The following is an 18,404-nucleotide window of genomic DNA, read 5'->3' on the forward strand; positions in this document are numbered from 1 at the left end:
CCCTTGGCCCCCTGGGTACCTCCGCGGGAACCCCTGGCCCGCCTGCGCGCGCGCCTTGTCCAGGCGGGGGGGGCCTCCCGCCCCCTTTCCTCCACCGTCCAATCAGATCGGGCGAGGGGAGCGGAGCCCCGGGAACGCGCTGGCGGCGGGCCTCAGGGTTCAAGCGCTCGCCCCGCGGCTCAGTGAAGCTTTCGTTCAGCTGCGAGTAACGGTCGGTCGGAATTGAGAACCTTTCCCCTAGGGACGGTGGGATGGCGTCCAGTTTTTCGGGCTCTTAGCCCCCGGGCTTCAATCTTCGTCCCTCCCCTCCTGCTCTTCAGAATAGTGACGAGCTAGGCCTTCTGTCAGCCCTTCACTGTGAGGCTCTTGACGCGCGCCCTGACTGTCCAGGTGACAGCGGTGGCGACAGGGACGTTGGGGTCGCTATTATAAAGCCGCCCTGGCCCGGACTTGGCAGGAAGAACCGCTGCGGTTGGTGCTGGTCGCCGGCCTCCTGCAGTGTTGCGGGCTCGCCGGGCGCTCCCGGGCGGAGAGTGGGTGTCTGCTGGTGGAGAGAGAAGGGAGTCGGAAGTTGGAGCCCGGGCGCGGCGCCCTTCCCTCGCCGCCGGCTGACTCGCGCGTGCCTCTTCTCGCCTCCCCGCCGCGGCAGAAGCTCTGCCTGCCGTTCTGGACGGTGTGGAGACGCGTGTAGCGCTGGGACGACGCTGTCTGCCCCTGAGCTCTGGGCGGTGGGAGGCGTCTCACTCTTACTGCAGGCGTCGTGGCGACGCCGGGAGGCGAGGGGCGCAGAGGCCGCTCGCGTGGGAGGATGGGACCCGCTCGCCTTTCTCTGCCCCTCCTCCCACACCGTAACGCGAAGAGGAGAGGAAGTCCATCGTAGGTCTTTTGAGAGTATCAAGAGGTGGTGGGTGTGAAAGGGCTCTCCAAAATGTGGATTCCTGTACAAGTCCGAGATCTTCCTTGTAGGTCCGGGCGGCGAGACGGAACGCACGCGAAGCAGCCAGTCAATAACCTCCCACAATGTTTTGTTTTGGTTTCTCCCCCCCCGCCCCCGATTGCAAAATACAGTGATGCAGCCGAATACTAACTGTTGACCAGGCTCAGAAAGGGACACGCTAACCCAAGAGAGCAGCCTGGAAGAAGCTAACTTTGACCCAGGTCGTAAAGGTAGTGAACTAAATATAGTTTATGGTTTCAGCCGAGTCATTGATTTATCAAAGCAGTAAATCGGATCTACTTAGACTATTGATCTAAGATTATGAGGACATTTTAGTTTCCCAGAACTTAAAGGGGAAATTAAATAATATTGTCACTTAAAAAAATATAATTTGGACAGGGCGGGCTGGGGGTGCCTAGGTGGCTCAGTCAGGTAAGTGTGGGATACTTGATTTTGGCTCAGGTCAGGATCTCATGATCCAGCCCCTGCCACAGTGGGCATGGAGCCTGCCTAGAATTCTCTCTCTGTCTCTGTCCCTCCTCCCTTCCCTTTCTAAAACAAATTACAAAAATAAATAAAAATATGATTTGGATGATTAGCAGGCTCTGAGGATTGTGGTATTTACCCAAAATGTGAAGAGCTGAGTACCTACTCTATTACTATCACAGAAACCTCTGTCCCTAATCCCTAACTTTTTCAGGGTAAACACTAGGCAGAATTACAAGTGGACAATTACACTGTGCTTCCCTTGCACTTCTTTCTCTCTGCAAGAGAATTTAATCATTATTAAAGTATAAATGATTAATAAAACTGAGGTCTCTCCTGGGAGATTACATTTTTACAGTTATTTAAGTCTTAATCCACAGCAGTGGTTAAAAACCACCACATAAACCAACCATGATGGAGGGAAGCTCTTTGGGTTGTTGTGAGTCCGCTAGAACCTTGTAAAACTACCAGTATAGATAGTCATGTATTTTTTGTAAGGCTGACACCATCATTTCTTACTGCGTCGGTTTTCAAACTTGTAAAAGTGAATAGCACAACTTGGTGCTCACCTACCACTAGATCTAAAATGAAAATATTATGATCATGATGAAATGGATTCTACAGAGAATTCTCTCTTGATTTGGAGTACTGTGGTATGGCAGAAGGAGTCTCAAGAACTCAGGCCCACTTCATTTTATAGACTGAATCCACTCAGGTCTTTTCTCCTGTTCTGTGAAATCTCATTCTCAGATTATTTAAATGAAACCATTTCTAGATGTTATTTTGAAAGACTATTGTCTTAAAATGATGAGTCCTTGGAGCCTTCAGGCAATAACTTTCTTTTAATCAAACAAATTCTTAAGGCAACCTTTATCAGTTATCCAGTTTCTTAGATCACTGTTTTCCTCTGGTTGGTTACACACAGATAGCCTTCTGCATTATTGAAAAACTAGAAATTAGGTGTGATATTGCATGCTTAACAAGAGGGGGCATTCAAAAAGTAAGGGCCAGAAAGAAGCAAGCTGTACACCAGAAACATGAAAGCAAAAAAAATAATAATAATTTATAGACATTGAAGTTGAAAGGGATCCCAATCCAACTTTCTATCCATCACATGAATCTGCCTCCTAGCATAGGCATAATAATAGTTTTCATCATTGAGTTGTTGACCACTCTTGTCAGTGCTTCTATGTAAATTCACTTAAATGACAAATTACTTGGTGTAAGGTCCACATATTTTCCTATGTTAATCATATTTTTATGAATGTATTGCATTATCCTGGCATTTTGAAATGAGCTGGACAGTTAACAGCTTTATATAGATTATCACCCAATGTAAATTATTTTGCTTTTCTATTCTAACTTTCTTACTGTTCTTTGACTTTCCTGAACAATTACCTGGACTATTCTTGGTTTTCCTTTCTGTGCCCCAGTGGCTTTCTTAACCTTTTGTGTGATAGAACTAAGGTTTTTTGGCAGAAGTTGTGTTTTTGTTTTTGTTTTTGTTTTTTAAAGATTTTATTTGTCAGAGCAAGAGAGAGCACAAGCAGGGGGAGTGGCAGGTAGAGGGAAAAGCAGGCTCCCTACTGAGTAAGGAGCCTGATGCAGTACTTGATTCCAGGACTCTGGAATCATGACTTGAGCTAAAGGCAGACACTTAACCAACTGAGCCACCAGGTACCCCTTGACACAAGTTTTTAGTGCATATCTCATTCCTCCCAATAATCCAATGAAGCAAGTACTGTCATCCCCATATTCATATGAGGAAACTGATACATAGAGAAGTTAAATAATTTATCCAAGGGCCCACAGCCCTGAGCAGATCCTGGAATAAAACATGTTTTTGTTTTTGTTTTTTTCCTCACTCTAGGGCCTTAGTTCTCAACCACCAAATTCTGAGAGAAAAAAATAGTCCCTGACATCAAGAGGATGACCTGGTGCTATCAGCCCAGGTCTTGGTGTTGCTAGGAGCTGGCCTGGCATAGCTAGGCCTTGATGTCTCCTATGGAACATAAACTGTTTCAGAGAATGTCAACATCAGAAAAGGCCACTGTATAACCATGATGGATCAGGACAAAAATAAGACTATTCCATAACCATTTCTGGACATAGACAGAAACATGAACCTATCCAAGCCACCAAATAGAAAACGCAAACTGAAAATATCAAATGATGTGAGTGACTGTTACCAGCTACAGCTTTAGCCTCGTCCTAGTCTTTCCACTTTCCACAAAAGATTAAGATACCCAACCATAGACTTACCACTGCTTCCTGACAGCATACAGTTTAAAGTTCCCCAAATGAGCTAACACAAATCCAAATCTTAATCTTAAGTCCTTCCTCTTACTGAGATGCCTCACTGCTGCCCATAGTGTGTGCTCTCCCTCACTGAAATGAGTAATAAGGTGGTGCCTCAGTGGGTTAAGACTCTGCCTTCAGCTTAGGTCATGATCTCAAGGTCCTGGGATCAAGTCCCGCATTGGGATCTCTGCTCAACAGGGAGCCTGCTTCCTCCTCTCTCTCTCTGCCTGCTTGTGATCTCTCTCTGTCAGATGAATAAATAAAATCTTAAAAAAAAAAAAGAAATGAGTAATAAGTGTATGTTGTTAAACCACTGATGTGTTCCTGGTGATCCCTGGCTAGAGAGCACTGATAGTTCTTTCTGGACTGTCCTATACAATGCATACCTACAGAGCAGAAAGCACGCTACTTACACATCTCTGCCAAAGAAAGTGGGAATTCTTCTCCTATCTCTAGCCATAAGATTGTCAGCTAAACGCTGTCCTTCACTTTTGTAGATTCTATATAGAGTGTTTGATAGATGGAATCATACCGAAAAACAATGAAAAGAAAAGAAAATGTTGGAATAATTGAACATTATTTTGCAAGAAGAAAAGAACAACCTGTCAACCCATAGTACTTGCTTCATGGATTATTGGGAGGAATGAGATATGCGCTAAAAACAAAATAACTGAAAATGGGTCATAAATCTAAACACTTTCAGAAGAAAACAGGAGAAAATCTTTGTGATCCTAGGTTAGGCAAAAAATTTCTTACACCACCCAAAGTTCCATTAAAAGATTAATTTAGAATAATGTCTGCTCTTTGGATATCAGTGTTTAGAAAATGAAAAGTAACATACTGAGAGAAAATATTTGCAAAACATATCTGATAAATGACAGTATCCAGAATACATGAAGAACTCCTACAACTCAATAAAAAGACCAGTTTTTAAAACATTGGGGGTACTTGGGACACCTGGGTGGCTCAGTTAAGCATATGACTTCAGCTTAGTTCATGATCTCAAGATCTGGAGATTGAACCTTATGTCAGGCTCCCCACTCAGCAGGGAGTGTCCCTGCTCCCTCTGCTCTTCCCCTTGCCTTCATGCTCTCTCAAATAAATCTTTATTTTTAAGATTTTTATTTATTTGATAGAGATCACAAGTAGGCAGAGAGAGACGGGGAAGCAGGCTCCCCGCTGAGCAGAGAGCCCAATGTGGGGCTCAATCCCAGGACCCTGAGATCATGACCTGAGCCGAAGGCAGAGGCTTAAACCACTGAGCCACCCAGGCGCCCCAAATAAAATCTTTTTAAAAAATTGGGGTAGTTGAATGATCACCACAGGAGATAAATGGATGGCAAAAGAAATCATTAGTCATTAGGGAAATGCAAATCACATTGAAATACTACTCTTTGGTCAAAATAAAAATAATTCCAGGGGCACCTGGGTGGCTCAGTGGGTTAAGCCTCTGCCTTTGGCTCAGTTCGTGATCTCAGGGTCCTGGGATCAAGCCTTGCATCAGGCTCTCAGCTCAGCGGAGAGTCTGCTTCCCCCGTCTCTGCCTGCCTCTCTGCCTACTTGTGATCTCTCTCTCTGTCAAATAAATAAGATCTTTAAAAAATAATAATTCCAAGTGCTGTTGAGGTTATGGAGCAACTAGAACTCCCAGACATTGTGGGTGGGACTGTAGGAAATAGTAGAGTGACACTTGAGTAAAATTTGGTAGTTTTTTTTTCTAAGATTTTGTTTATTTATTTGATAGCAGGGAGCCTGATGGGGCTTGATCACAATATGACTGGGCCAAAGGCAGCCGCTTAACCGACTGAGCCACCCAGGTGCCCCAATCAGGCAGTTTCTTATAAAGTTAAACATAAGCTTACTATATGGCCCAGCAATACCATTCCTAGATATTTACCCAAGAGAAATGAAAATATGTTTACACAAAAACTTGGATGTACTTTTTATAATAACCAAAGACTGGAAACAATCCAAGTGCCTTTTAATTGCTGAATGGATAAGCAAATACTGGTTTGTATATACAGTGGAATGTATTCACAGTAAAAGGAACAAACTACTGATATAACAACATGATCTCAAGTGTATTCTTCCAAGTGAAAGATGCAAATTCAAATATCTATATACTGGTGTTTCCATGTATATGACATTCTGTAAAAGTCAAAACTATATGGAAAGAAAACAGATTAGTAGTTGCATGGGAGTTGGGAAGTGTTGACTATAGAGGGGCTTGAGGGACTTTTTAGGGTGAAGGAACTTTTCGGTATCTTGAATGTGATGTGGGTTACACATTGTATCTTTCAAAACTCAAGAGTTTTGGGGCACCTGGGTGGCTCAGTTATGCACTTGCCTTCGATTCATGATCCCAGGGTCCGGGGATTGAGCCCCACAGCAGGCTCCTTGCTCAGCAGGGAGCTTGCTTCTCCCTCTCTCTCTGCCTGCCACTCCCCCTGCTTTTGCGCTCGCTCGCTCTCTCTCTGTCTGTCAAATAAATAAATTAATTAATTAAATCTTCTAAAAAATCACCCTCAAAGAGTTTTGAAGAAATCTTAGAAGCAATTTTATTGCATGTCAATTATATTTCAATAAGCCTGATTTTAGAAAAATGTTGAAATGGAAGAAAAGTTGAGATGAGGTAGGGCCACGGGGCACTATGAATACAAAGACAACAGTAGCTTACCTGATAATAAATTCTAAATCTTAAAAAGATAAATTATTAGTGCATAATCCACATTATGAAACAACTTGTCCTTTTTTTCTTGTAGAGTAAGTTCATAGTACGTTGAAATGTTTTTGTAGAGGGGTGCCTGGGTGGCTTAGTCAGTTAAGCATCTGACTCTTGATTTTGGCTCAGGTCATGATCTCAGGGTCCTGGAATCAAAACTTGTGTCAGGCTCCCCACTCAGTGGGGAGTCAGCTTGTCTTCCTCTCCCTCTGTCCCTCCCCCATACTTGTGCTCAAGCTCTCTTTCTCTCATATAAATAAATCTTTAAAAAAAGGGGGGGGGAACTATTTGGTTTATAATAGAGTAACTTAAAGCTGCAGTTGAAAGTCACTGCCAACTAATTATGAATCAGAAATTAAGATAAAACATCTCTGAAACTAAGAACTGTGGGAAAATATATTTGGATTTCAAAAACTCTGATTTACAGCTTTGCAGGAAGATGTTTATTGCAAAATGAGTTTCCTAGTGCTGTACTGTAGAGGTAAAGGCATTTGAGAGCCTACCAGGGCCACTAGTGGCAAAAGTAGGTAAAAACGTAGAAGCAAATTGAGCATCTTTGAACTCGGCTTGTGTCACTGATGGGATGTTCATGAAGTGGGCATGCTACGAAATGCTCCCCTTTAGGAGCATATGTGGCTGCTCTCCTTTGGACCTAGGAAAAGGGAATAAAGATGAGAATATTTGCTTATCCATTCACCAATTAAAAGGCACTTAGAGTGTTTCCATTTGGGGGCTCTTATAAATTGTGTGTCCAGGTTTTTGTGTGAACATCCTTTCATTTCTCTTGGGTAAGTATCTCGTTGAAGGAAGATTTCAAATGTGCTAATACTTTTATAACCTCTAACATGTTATGTGGAGATCTAGCAGAGATACAGGTGGATTAATCTGAGATTAATTTCTCAGTCCATGCTAATGGCCCATCCTGGATGTCACCCACTAGTGTGCAGAAGGCCTCCTTTTAATGGACTTTCTCATTTCCCTTTTCTACAGTGGCAGTGGTGGCCAGGGTCTTCATTCTGCTTAAGTCCTCCAGGTGCCTTCTAAGAAGCAGTTAAAGAAGACTGCACAGTACCTGGAAACCTTCCAGGCTGCAGAATTCCCTCATAGTTCCCTCGGTGAATATGAAACTTCTATCAGATTGCCATAGAGTTGTCTGCTTAAAGGGTCTCAATGTGCCAGGTTGGTTTATCCACCAACTCTTCCAGCATCAGTAGCTACTGTTGACTTTGCTTTCCTGAAGTATCTTGACAGCGATTCAAGAAATTTTTCCTGAAGGATAAAAATTTTGGAGTCAAGCACTTCATATCCAGTATGTCTTTGGGGTCAACCAGTTGTACTTTCATATCTTTCATAAAGTCCTTTTTAATTTGTGTATTCCTAGTGAGGGATTCCATATCATCAGATTTCCCTGGCATCGCTTCTTTCTGCTCAGCTATAGTGAATTTTAAAGAAAAATCTCCTTCTGACTTAGCCTCATTTTTTTTATCCCTGAATTCAAGTTCCTCTTTGGCATTTGTCAGTTCCTTTTCCTGTTCTGCAGTTCTGTCTGAGTTTCCTAACCCAGAACTGGGACAGAGAGTCTATAATTGCTTAAAGATTCTTTTATTTCTTCAGTCAATTGATCTTCTTTTCTTCTTGCAGCCACTGAAGTTTTGTCTGGCTCTTCTCTCCTTATATGACTTAGAATTTTTTCAAGCCCAGTGTAGTCTGCATTTTTTTGCAGTCTCCCCGCCCCAGCCCCTCCATGGTCAGAAGAGACAGCACAGGCTACAATGTCTACACTAAAGGTAGTGTTTTCTCTTCCCAATAGTTCCAAAAATGGGGGAATTCAATTATTGAAAAGAAAATAACAAATTTTTTTAAAGATTTTATTTATTTATTTATTTTAGAGAGAGAGAGTGAGAGCAAGTGAGGAGAGGGAGGGGGAAGGGAGAGGGAGAAAGAATCTGAAGCAGACTCTATACCGAGTGCAGAACCCAATGCAGGGCTGGATCTCAGGACCCTGAGCTGAAACCAAGAGTCAGATGCTTAATCCACTGAGCTACCCAATCACCCCAGAAAACAATTTTAATAAAATTTATGGTGGGGTTGAAATAAAGTGGATACTTTAATAGGCTATCTTGATCTTAGCAAAGAACCATTTTATTGTAGGAAATTGGTTTTTAGAAAGGGATCATTTTGTTGTGAGAAAGAGAAACCCATTTGAGCTAGAGTTAAACAGAGGTGGAATTGGGAAGATGATTGTGTAGACATCTTATGGAAGGCAAGGACAGTAAGTGTAACCAGATCTCATGAAGGTCTGTAACCCTGAACTGGTAGGCTCTCTATGATTGAGGAAAATAATAAAAGTTATCTTTCCATATCCCTTACCAGATTAGCTTCAAACCAGCTTTCCTGCTAGAATTATTGGGACTCAAGTCTGCCTAGAGAAAACAACTTATTTAAAAACAACCCTGTTTAAATCTGGTTTCTACCCCTGGTTCCACCCTCTAGAGTAGTAGAATGCTAAGTATCCTATAGCTTGATTCTGCTGCAGGCCCTGCCCTTCCTATGGGCTGTTTGGCTTTGGTTTCTCTTTGAATAGTTTCTCTTATTAGTTGAGGGAACTGCTGTAGCCTTTGTTTCTTGTAACCAGAAGAATCTAACAAAAACATTGGGTGTTTCTTACATACCATCCATGTGTTTAGCACTAGAAGATAGGTGATACAAATCTTATCCCCAAGTAGTTCATTCTTAAGGCAAGACATAGGCATTTATAAATCATTGAAGAATAATACAAATAAATGTCAAATGAGTGGTCTGACAGTGAGGACTGAATGAATACAGAAAAGAGAGATCTGGATGTAGCCTGCAGAGAGCTTCTAAGATAAGGAGGTGGGAGGAAGTTATTTCTTAGTAAGTAGTAAGTGCCTACTTTCACGAGGACTTGAGCTGGATACTTTTAAGTAGACAGAGTGGAATGATTACTATTTTCCACTCACATCCAGTATAAATATTAGACCCACAAAGGGAACTAGTAGTAAAAACTTCACCTTGGGACAAAGCACCCAAAATGGTAGCAGAGTTTACCTGACAGAAGCCTTTTCAATGATAAAGAGTTAAATGGCAATGGGTGAAGATGAGCAAGGTAGAGCTTTAAGAAAAATGCACAGTAGAGCAGCATAGGGTCTTTATTGTCATCGGTAATAGGTTAAAAGAACCTGTATGTTTACCCTGGGATGGGGGACTTACTGAGTTAACATTTTCTATTTGACCCAGAGCACAGTATGGTTGTCTGGGATTTGTGTGATCTTCAGTAAGAGAGCCTCTCAATTAAGCCTGTGTTTGGGAACTACTTCCTATGATTTAGGCAATACTGAATGCATTATAAAGGGTATGGTTTCTCTTTTACAGCTGAAGATAAAGAAAAACCCGAGGATATCTAGGATCTTAAATCCTCTATAACCAGGGAAGACAGATTTCTCCTAACATGAAATACTAATATCAAACAATATGCAAAGGCAAATGAATTCCAAGAGAGGAAACCCTGTTTTTGAGCAACTTTTGAAATCTGTCATATATACTCACATAGAATTTGAGGGAAATAACCACAAATCCTTCACCAAAGTGTGAAGGAGCCAACATTAATCTCTCCCTAGGTCTAAAAAACTGCCAAGCTAAAATTTGTTATCACTGACTCCTTGACCTACTTTCCTTCTTTGCTTTGAGGGCACATCCTTACATGGGGTCTAATCATTTATTTGCCAAGAGATTAATTAGCTTTTCAGAGCCTCTGTGCTAGTTAATACTCCCAAAATAGACCACTAGTCCCACAGCCCATTGCTTCCTAGGAAGATGGATTATAGGAGTGACAAAATTTGAGCAAACTATATCTGTCAGTGCCGCTATGCTTATGAAAGATGTGACCTCCAACCCTTTCAGCTCAATTGTTCTCTAGTGTGTTGTTTTAATTATGCTCCCCCTTCCTTCAAGATTCCTGGAGCCTTGAGTAGATAAACCTAAGTTTCAAGGTGATGTGACTAGCAATATGATATGGTGAATCAAAGTCCAGGTGCTATAACAGACTTGGGTTTTAATCATGACTCTGCTTCTTTGATCAGGTTACCTGTCTGGGCTTCTTTTCCCTGATCTCTAAAATGTAGACTGATTGATAGTCCTCATCTCCTAGGATTGTGATGATGCTCAAGGAACAATGTATTAAACTGCTTACCCACAGAGTAAATATTCCATATATAGGAGCTGCTTGTATTGTGATGGACAGTTGAAGGCACAACATCTTCTGCCTTCAAGCTATTGAGGCTTGAGGGCACATTGGATCCACCGGGGCTGTCAGAGCTTCAGGGGAGCTAAGAAACATGGATGTCTTTGACTAAATTGTTGATCAATGTAGCAGAATCTGAATTTTTCCTACTATACCCAAATGTGAAAACATATAGCCCTCTATTCGTATAACTTGCCTTGATGCTCTGATTCCCTCTGGTGGCAGAGGAAAAATCATAAATTGCCAGCTCTTATAGGTAACTCAGTCTCTTTCCATAATAAAGAGTCAATTTAGAGTCTACTTAGCCTCCTTAGGGATAAATGCTTAGTTTTTCAGGGTGGTCTTCCCCACCATACCCCTTCACAAAGGGGCTGCGTGTTGTACATGATGACCTCATGGCAAGGTAGAAGAGGTAGCTGCTCTGTGAATGGGTTCTTGGGCTCTCTACTAAGTCTTCACTGGTGTTTTAGGCTCCATACAAATCTCATGTTTTAGTGCCTTCTCATCTTGATTCCGAAACATTAAGTCGCAGGGCTCAACTCAGGCTTCAGATATCTTAATCAAAAGTAACCCCCTAGGGGCGCCTGGGTGGTTCAGTAAACCTGTGTCTTCTGCTCAGTAATCTCAGGTCCTGGGATTGAGTCCCGCATTGGGCTCTCTGCTCAGCAGGGAGCCTGCTCCCCCCACCAACCCACCTGCCTCTCTACCTTCTTGTGATCTCTGTCAAAGAAAGAAAGAAAGAGAAGTAACCTCCTAGATTGAGTAACTTTAGTTACTCCTCTAGTTCTTGTATCGTGGCTTTAAATATTATGTATAGGCCAGTTACTCCTAAAGTAATACCTCTAGTCCAGACCTCTCCCTTGAACTCCAGGCTTGTATATATAAGTGCTTGTCTATAGAAGTCTGCAGTTAAGAAGTCTGCAAATAAGACTAGGCATGACTGAAAGCACAGTTAGGGGCATAGAGATTAGAAATGAGAAAAGAAAAGGCTAGAGCAAATGGCAAATAATAGAAGACAGGCAAAATAATTAATTCTCCCCTAAGAAGAAAAGCAGAACAGCAGAACATAAAAATACTTAAAAGCAAAATTTTAAAATATATTTTTTCTGGGAAAAAAACCTGAAATCTACATTTTAACTGATACATAATAATTTAGGGAAAATTTGCTCAATAATGCCCAACACAATATTTTATTAAAACCATTGGACATTAAAGATAAAGAATATGACTTCAAGAAGAAAAGAGCATAAAATACTCATGATCTTGGGTTAGAAAAAGTACAACACCAAAATCACTTCCAGAAAAGATAAAATTGATAAACTAGACGTCATCAAAATAGAACTTTTGCACTTCATGATACACCATTGGAATAGAAAGACAAACCTCAGAGAAAATATTCGCAGATCTTATATCTGATACAGGAGTTGTATCCAGAATATAGAAAGACCTTAATAATAAAAAAGACAACACAATTAAAAAACCCAATGAGCAAAATATTTTATTTTATTTTTTTAAAGATTTTATTTATTTGACAGAGTGAGAGATCACAAGCAGGCAGGGAGGCAGGCAGAGAGAGAGGGTGGGAAACGGGCTCTCCACTGAGGAGAGAGCCTGATGCGGGGCTTGATCCCAGGACCCTGAGATCATGACCTGAACTGAAGGCAGAGGCTTAACCCACTGAGCCACCCAGGCGCCCTGAACAAAATATTTTAATAAGCATTTTACCTGTAAAAGATATATGAATGACTAATAAATACCTGAAAAGATGTGTAAAATCACTAGTCATTAGGGAAATGAAAATCAAATCTATTGAGATACCACTTCACACCCACAAAAACGGCTATTATTAAAAGATAGGCTACAATCTATGGTGATTTTACTATAGTCCTAGAGAAACTAGAACCCTCAGACATGGCTGGTGGGGGTATAAAATGGTACAACCATTTTGGAAAACAGTTTGGCAGTTTTTTAAAAAGGTAAACAAACTTACATATGACCTAGCATTTCCACTGCTAGGTATCTGCCCAAGAGAAATAAAAAGCAAATATTTTCACAGAGACTTGTACACAGAGGTTCCTATGATTGGCAATAGCCTAAGTGTAGAAATGACCAGAATGTTCATCAGCTGGTGAATAGATAAAATATAGTAGTCAATTCTCATTATTCATGGGTTCCGCATACACAGATTTCCCTGCTTGCTAAAACCTATTTGTAACCTCAAAACCACTCGGAATTTCCAGGCCATTCTTGGATATGCACATGTGCAAAGTGGCAGAAAATTTGAGCCACCCAACAAACATGTTCCCGCTGAGGTCAGACAAGGTGACATTCTGCCTTCTCGTTTCAGTCCTGTTCCTATACACAGTTGTCCTTTTGCAGTCTATTTAATGCCATGTTTTTCACATTTTTTTTTTGGTGCTTTTTGTTGGTGATTTTGTTTAAAAAGGCATCCAAGCCTAGGGCTGAAGTGCTGGCTAGCATTCCTAAGCACAAGAAGGTTGTGATGCGCCTTGTGGAGAAGAAGACGTGTTAGAGAAGCTTCATTTAGGCATAAGCTATAGTGCTGTTTTCCATGAGTTCAGTGTTTTTTTTTTTTTTTTTAAGATTTTATTTTATTTATTTATTCGACAGAGAGAGAGCAAAAGAGCACAAGCCAGGAGACAGAGGGAGAGGGAGAAGCAGGCTCTCTGCTGAGCAGGGAGCCCAATGCAGGGCTCAATCCCAGGACCATGGGATCATGACCTGAGCCAAAGGCAGCTGCTTAACCAGCTGAGCCACTTAGGTGCCCCCATGAATTCAATATTAATGAATCAACACTAAATAGTAAATATGGTGTCTTTAGACAGAAACACGTACAAAACAAAGTTATATATTATTAGTTGATGAAAATGACACGTTGCACGAACCTAACCCTGCATTTCCCCTAAGGTCAATAATTCAGTATTCGCTAAATTCAGTGTTTGGAATGATTTTGTAGAACATAACTACCAGGAATAATGAGAATAGGCTCTGTATCCATACAATGGAGTACTGTTCAGCAGTTAAAAAGGACCAAACCACTGATCGATGCAACAACATACATGAACCTCAAAGACACGCTATGTATGTAGGAAGAATGGGAAATTGAGACCCAAAGGAACATGACAATTCATAATATACAATTAGATAATTTTATTATTATTATTATTTAAAGATTTTATTTATTTATTTATTTGACAGAGATCACAAGTAGGCAGAGAGGCAGGCAGAGAGAGAGGAGGAAGCAGAGTCCCTGCTGAGCAGAGAGCCCGATGCAGGACTCGAGCCCAGGACCCTGGGATCATGACCTGAGCCAAAGGCAGAGGCTTTAACCCACTGAGCCACCCAGGCACCCCGGATAATTTTATTATTGAGCAAAAAAATACCGCAATGTAGACAAGTTACTCACAAGTGGCTACAAAGCTACAGTGGATTTTTAGTTCTATTTATCTGGAATTAAACCTAAAGTTGTTATACAGCATTCTTTTTTTTTTTTTTTTTTTTTTTTTTTTTTTTTTTTTTTGGTCCTGCGAGGAGCCTGACGCAGGACCCTGGGATCGTGGCCTGAACCAAAGGCGGTTGCTTAACGGACTGAGCCACCCAGCTGCCCTCCCCCCCATCTTATTTTTAATAGATAAAGCAATTTTTTCAATTTGTGTTACTCGATATATTGAGCTTACTCTGACATCATCTTTTTACAATTCTTTATCAGGCTTACTCTGACGTCCTGATTTTCATAATCAATCAGATTTACTTTCATATTCTGTTCTTCATAGCTTTTATCAGCACCTCCTCTGGCTGCCTCTGCTAATGCATCTGGTACATACAAGCCATTACATGCTTCAACATTCCTCAATAACATTTCCCACTTGTGAAAGAATCCAGATGCAAAAGACTACACATTACATGATCTCATTTCTGTGACTTTTCCAGAAAAGGCAAATCCCTTTTGATTTTTTAAAATTTTTTCAAAGATTTTATTTTTGAGTAATCTCTATACCCAACCTTGGGCTCAAACCCACAAGCCTGAGATTGTGCTCTATTGACTGACCCATCCAGGTGCCCTGGAAAATCTCTTTTTAAAACTGGGATATAATTGGCATGTACTGTTGTGTTAGTTTTAGGTGTACAACATGATGTTTCAATAGATGTATAGATTGTGAAGTGATCACCACAAGAAGTTTAGTTAACATCCATCACCATGCATGGTTACATTTTTTTCTTATGAGAATTTTTAAGACCCACTCTCCTAGCAACTTTCCAGTGTACAGTACAGTATTGTGAAGCCTGCTGTACCTTAAATCACAGGACTTACTTGTAACTGGAGGTTTGTGCCTTGTACCACCTTCATCCATTTCTCTTGCCCCCTCATGCTCCACCTCTGGCAACCACTAATCTGTTCTCTGTATCTGAGTGGCATTTTGTAAAACACTTGTTTGTTTCTTTAGATTTCACATGTAAATGAGATCATAAGGTATTTGTCTTTTTCTTTATGACGTATTTCACTTATACTGCCCTCAAGTTGCATCCACATTTTTCCAAATGACGGAATTTCCCTTTTTATGAGCAGTTTTCCATTGTATATGTATGCCACATTTTCCTTATCCATTGATGGACACTTAGGTTGTTTCCGTGTCTTGGCTATTGGAAATAATGCTATACTGAATAAATGGGGGTGCAGATATCTTTTTGACAGTGATTTTGTTTTCTTTGAATCCATAATGGGGTTGCTGAATCACATATTAGTTCTATTAATTTTTTGAAGAACTTCTATAGTCTTTTCCATCGTGGCTGTACTAATTTATATTCCCACTAACAGCGCCCGGGGGTTCCTTTTTTTCCACATTATTGCCAATACTTGTTAGTTCTTGCCTTTCTGATATAGCCATTTTAGCAGGCATGAGGCGATTATCTCATTGTGGTTTTTATTTGCATTTCCCTGATGATTAATGATATTGAGTGTCTTTTCATGTACCTGTTGGCCATCTGTATGCCTTATTTTTGAAAAATGTCTCTTTCAGATCTTCTGCCAATTTAAAAAACCAGGTTGTGCCTTTCTGCCTGTGGACACTGCCAGGTAAGCATGTTAAAATCTCCCTCCCACCGCCATCATGTGTCAGTCAGAGTCTCCCACAGACCCTGAACAGCTGCGGAAGCTCTTCATCGAGGTTTGAGCTCGGCAACAACGATGAGTCTGGGGAGCCGCTAGGAGCAATGGGAACACTTATGGCCTGTGTGGTAATGACAGATCCAAAGACCAAGCACTCCAGAGGCCTTGGGTTTGTCATGTACACCACTGTGGAGACGGTGGATGCAGCCATGAAGGCAGGGCCACACAAGGTGGATGGAAGAGCTGTGGAGCCAAAGAGGTCTCTCTCAAGAGAAGATTCTCAAAGACATGGTGCCCACTTCACTGTGAAAAAGATTTTTGTCAGCATTAAAGAAGACACTGAAGAACATCATCTAAGAAATTATTCTGAACAGTATGGAAAAACTGACGTGACTGACATCATGACTGACTGAGGCAGTGGCCACAAGAGAGGCTTTGCTTTTATAACATTTGATGACCATGACTCTGTACCCAAGACTGTCATTCAGAAATACCACACTGTGAATGGCCCCAACTGGGAAGTAAGGAGAGCCCTATTGAAGCAAGAGGGGGCAAGTGCTTTATCTGGCCAAAGAAGTCTAAGTAGCTCTGGAAACTTTGGTGGTGGTCGTGGAGAATGGTGGTTTCGGTGGGAATGACAACTGTGGTCATACAGGAAACTTAGATGGCAGTCAAGATGGTGGTGGATATGGTGACCGTGGGGATGGATATCGTGGATTTGGTAATGTTAGAAGCAACTCTGGAGGTGGTGGAGGCTATAATGATTTTGTCAGTTATAATAATCAATCTTTAAAATCTGGACCCATGAAAAGAGGATATTTTGGAGGCTGAAGCTCGGCCCCTGTGGTGGTGGAGGCCAGTACTTTACTAAACCATGAAACCAAAGTGGCTACAGTGGTTCTAGCAGTAGCAGTAGCAATGACAGTGGCGGGAGGTTTCCATTGCTTCCAGGAAGCAGAGCTCAGTGGGAGAGGAGAGCCAGAGAAATGACAGGGAAGCTACAGGTTACAACAGATTTGTGATCTCAGCCAAACACAGTGGTGGCAGGGCCGAGCTATTACAAAGAAAACATGTTTTAGACAATACTGATGTGTATGGGCAAAAAACTCAGTGTCTGTATTTGTGACTGATTGTTTAACAGGTTATTTTAGTTTCTGTTCTATGGAAAGTGTAAAGCATTCCAAGAAAGGGTTCTAATGTAGTTTTTTTTTTTTTCACCCATGCTGTTGATTGAAAAATGTAATCGTCTGATCATGATGCTGAATAAATGTGTCTTTAAAAAAATTAAAAACAAAAAATAAAAAATAGATCATTTTCCTATTGGGTTGTATGAATTCTTTATACTTTTTAATATTAGCCCCTTATCAGGCATGTGATCGGTAAACATTTTCTTCCAATCTGTAGGTTGCCTTCTCATTTTGTTGATGGTTTCCAGAAGCTTTGTGGTTTTATGTAGTCCCTAGGAGCTTACTACCTATGTTTTTTTCTAGAAGTTTTATGGTTTCAGGTCTTATGTTTGAGTCTTTGATCCATTATGAGTTAATTTTTGTGTATGGTGTAAAGTAGTGCCCCAGTTTTATTCTTTTGCAAATGGCTCTCCAGTTGTCTCAATATCATGTATTGAAGAGACTGTCCTTTTTTCATTATATATTTTTGATTTTTTGTTGTAATTAATTGACCACCTATGCATGGATTTATCTCTGGGTTTTATTCTGTTCCACTAATCTATATGTCTGTTTTTATGCCAATACCATACTATTTTTATTACTATTGCTTTGAAACACAATTTGAAATCTGGAAATGGGATACCTCCAGCTTTGTTCTTTTTTTCTCCAGATTGCTTTGGCTCTCCAGGGTCTTCTGTGGTTCCATACAAATTTTTATATTTATTTGTTCTATTTCTATGAAAAATACCATAGGGATTTTGATAAGCACTGCACTGAGTCTGTAGATTGCTTTGGGTGGTATGGACTTTTTAACAATATTAATTCTTCCCCAAAAACCCAATATTAATTCTTCAGTTCATGAGCATGGAATGTCTTTCTACCTTTTTGCATCTTTTTCAGGTTCTTTCACCAGTGTCTTATAGTTTTCAGTGTATGGTCTTCCGTCTCCTTGGTTAAATTTACTCCTAGGCATTGTATTTTATTTTATTTATCTTAAAAAAACATTTTTTTAATTTTATTTATTTATTTGACAGACAAAGATCACAAGTAGGCAGAGAGACAGGCAGAGAGAGAGGAAGGGAAGCAGGCTCCTGGCCAAGCAGAGAGCCCCATGCGGGGCTTGATCCCAGGACCCTGGGATCATGACCTGAGCCGAAGGCAGAGACTTTAACACACTGAGCCACCCAGGTCCCCCAATTTATCTTAAAAATTTTTTTTAATTTTTTTCTTAGTAATCTCTATACCCAATGTGGGGCTTGAACTCATGACCCCGAGATTAAGAGTCATATGCCAGCCAAGAGTCCCCTCTTCCTAGGTATTTTAATCATTGTGATTCAGTTGTAAATAGGATTGTTTTCTTAACTTCTCTTTGTGATAGTTCATTATTCATGTATAGAAATGCA

At 40.9% G+C, this 18,404-nt stretch overlaps 1 pseudogene; it reads left to right on the forward strand.

The window, feature by feature from the left end:
• Positions 1–7: 7 nt before the first annotated feature.
• On the forward strand, positions 8–17,149 carry LOC101674556 (annotated as a pseudogene).
• The last annotated feature ends 1,255 nt before the right edge of the window (positions 17,150–18,404 follow it).

The sequence above is a fragment of the Mustela putorius genome, unplaced genomic scaffold (assembly GCF_011764305.1).
Source record: "Mustela putorius furo isolate JIRA1106 unplaced genomic scaffold, ASM1176430v1.1 tig00000738_pilon_pilon_pilon, whole genome shotgun sequence".
Lineage (NCBI taxonomy): Eukaryota > Metazoa > Chordata > Mammalia > Carnivora > Mustelidae > Mustela > Mustela putorius.